The sequence below is a fragment of the Etheostoma cragini genome, chromosome 8 (genome assembly GCF_013103735.1).
Source record: "Etheostoma cragini isolate CJK2018 chromosome 8, CSU_Ecrag_1.0, whole genome shotgun sequence".
Lineage (NCBI taxonomy): Eukaryota > Metazoa > Chordata > Actinopteri > Perciformes > Percidae > Etheostoma > Etheostoma cragini.
The window spans coordinates 22,137,583-22,140,692 of record NC_048414.1 but is presented as its reverse complement, the minus strand read 5'-3'; the positions used below and the strand labels follow the sequence as shown (position 1 = coordinate 22,140,692).

Genomic DNA, 3,110 nt, shown 5'->3' with positions numbered 1-3,110 from the left:
AACCTCTTATTGATACATATATGGTCTATCTGGTTTCCGGTGGAGAGATCCGGTGACCTCCAGGTAACCTTGTGTATTCGCCTGTGAGGGAAGACACTACCGCCGATGACAAGGTTGTTCGTGGCGCACATGTAGTAGGTTAGCTAAGGTTTATCTCAGGCATCGTGGCCAGGCTAATCAGGCTAATGTACTGTACTTAGTGATTACAGTCAAATCTGTGTCTAATAATAACATTACCACAATCGTCACATTAATATGCAAATTAGGTGTTAAATTAATTAAAATGCACTAATTTGCATTTATTTGACAAGGTACTGCAGGTGACCAGGATAAACAAAATAACTACATACATAAATATCCCCACCAGAACTTCCTCAATTAATGAGTTAAGAGTCTTTCCCCCTTAAATGCTAGGTTTAAATATGCAGATTAATTTAGAAGAGATCTACAGATGCCTAAAACAAATACAATCTAATGTGTATTTTGGAAGTTTTACTACCCTTAGCGTAAAAGAAGACATGGAAGCAAAACAGACCAAAATCTTTAAATTGAACACATGTAAAAAGTCTCCAGCATCAAACAGTAACTGCATTATGTGGATCGTAGTCTCCTCTAATAATAACAGTGTTTTTCCTGTAAAATGAACAAAATTGCAGCAACAGCCTTTGTTCAGTTTGGTGTGAAGATCTTTGTTGAGATTTTTCAATAATAAAAGTTTGTTGAAAAAGTGCCAAAGCTTCCATATTATGCTCATTTTCATATTTTATATTTTTTTTACAACATATAATTGTTGTACTGCACATTACTGCAGATCCTGTTTTCACCTTGTGTGTTTAAGTCTCTGTTTTAGCTACAGAGTGAGACATTTCACTTCTTTACTATCTTTGTGTGGGAGTTGCACATGTGCAGTAGCTAGATAAGATCACATCAGCCAACTTTGGTCAGTCCAAGGCAGGATTAGCTGGGAGACTTCTTCTAAACGAGGGACACTTGTGGAATACCTGCAGAACAGGGACATGGAAGTAGTTCTTTTGAAGATGATGGTGAACTACTGTGTGTAATAGCAGTGTTTTTCCATTGAGAACGAGCTAGCATGCTAGCACTAGTATGCCAAACTTAGCCACCTTGTCCCGGCTAGTGAAGTAGAAAGCTGTACAGCTCACCCGGAGACTGAAGGAAGAGGACATTCAGAAACCGGAAACAAGAATATCACTTAAAACAGGATGGATGTTTTTTTTTCATAGTTTGTTTGTTTGTGTGGGGAGGCACCAGAGAAACAAAATAACACCCTAAATCCCATAAAAAGTTATATTTCCATAATATGGATACTGTAAGTGTTATTTATTCCAATAACACCAAAATAATAAAATTGATTTATTGCCAATTGCAACATAAATACAACTATGTCCATCTCCTTGGCGCAGTCAGCCATTCTAAATGCTTGAAACTATGAATAATACTAAAACCTCTGTGTGAACTCAGTTTTGTTGAGTATACCCATTAAACAATCGCGTAAGGGAAATCAAAAAATTTGTAAGGTAGTCAGAGTTGTGTTAAATAAAAAAAAAGTGTAGTTATTAACTATTAGGCCTTTTTTCCCTTGAGCCCCTGCCACCGAAACTGTCTGTGGACGTTCCTGTTTCCCAGTAATGTCATGTCATTTCAACGTCCAGGAGTCATAAACAGGATGGCATTTACAGACCTTTTCTTTCATCAACGTTCTTCGTTTTGAAAATACCACACAGGAAATCAACTAAAAGGCCTCTCTGTTCAGCCAATCACTGAAAAAGGCATAATGATTGTGATCTGCATAATTGCGGTGGCATGTATAGTGTCAAACTGCAGAGGGTGAAAATGCCAGCAAAGCACTCCGTCCTTTTCAGAATGGATTCAAGAGTGATTCCAGATTTGATCCACTTTTGTAAACAAGACACGTTTCTTGCCTGATGTAAGTTACTGTGTCACTGTCAAATAAAAAAGACTGGTTTGCTGTGATCACTTACTTTATTTTTTTATTATACGCTAACTTTTCACTTTGGCAAGTAGGGCCCGACAGCCAGGGCCCCTAAAAGCATCCCATTGATTGAATTTACTGGTGCATAACCGTGCATTTATTGCTGAGGTGGCTATTCTTGCATTGCCAGACCTTCCACCACTACTCTGTCTAGTTCACACTGCATTTCTTGATGGGAGAGAAACGTGTTTTGGTTTATTGGCATTTCTTTAAACCGATCACAGTCGTCTTGGGCGGCACTAGGCGCTGAGCGGAGCCACCGTGCCGCTGCGAAATAGCCTCGGGAAGGAATATGTTATGTTAGAACATGTGGACGTTCAAAGGTTGTTTTAGTAATGAAACAGAAAACTCAGAAAAGAGTGACATCCGGTGCAATTTCTTGCAAAAAAAATTAATACCTCGCCGTGAGTAGGCTCTTTGATGTTACGGTAAGAAATAATTGACATTGTCATTTGGTGGTCCTAATGTTGGTATTGTAAGATAGTCGTCACTCAGATCTTCATTGGTTGTGTGATTTAACATTGCATTATTCAGCTGGTGATAGCGGTGATCCATTGGTCACCGCAATTAAAGTGTCTCCCCTCTCTCAGTCCTGTGCAGTTGAATTGCACATTGAATTATTTAATTTTTCTGTATAAATATTTGGCAACCCTATCAGAATTTATATGCCAACAATAGCCACTCATACCCATTATCTCTAATTGGAGCTTCACGCTTTGTCTCTCCAGCTAACTCAAAAAAGCCTCGCTCTGTCAAAATTGCTTTGTGGTACACCCCTCAGGTCTAATTATCATCAGGCCTATTTGGACATTCTCTAGGTCTTTTTACGATGAGGTATTTTATGATTAATAAATCATAAATGTATTAGTAAATGATGCACAAGTTCAGATATAGGTTTTCATTAGATCAGGTCCAAAATAAGATTTCTACCCTGCTCTGGAATAATACCAGCATTTTGCATAAGCAAGTGGAGCCTCTGTTTGACTAGCGCAGAGGGAGGCCATGTTTTCTGGACAATCAGGACAGTATGAACGGGATATCAGGATGTGTGTGTGTGTGTGTGTGTGTGTGTGTGTGTGTGTGTGTGTGTGTGTGT

The 3,110-nt window shown here is 38.8% G+C and overlaps 1 protein-coding gene and 1 long non-coding RNA gene across 2 annotated transcripts in view; one reads left to right on the top strand and one right to left on the bottom strand.

Annotated features, from left to right (window-relative positions):
- Positions 1–3,068, top strand: part of LOC117949149 — an 11,377-nt gene extending 8,309 nt beyond the window's left edge. The window contains exon 3 of the long non-coding RNA XR_004657635.1: positions 3,058–3,068. This is a non-coding gene — a long non-coding RNA (uncharacterized LOC117949149). The remainder of the gene's footprint in view (positions 1–3,057) is intronic.
- Positions 1–3,110, bottom strand: part of necab2 (N-terminal EF-hand calcium binding protein 2) — a 140,552-nt gene that overhangs the window by 97,760 nt on the left and 39,682 nt on the right. The window lies entirely within an intron of this gene.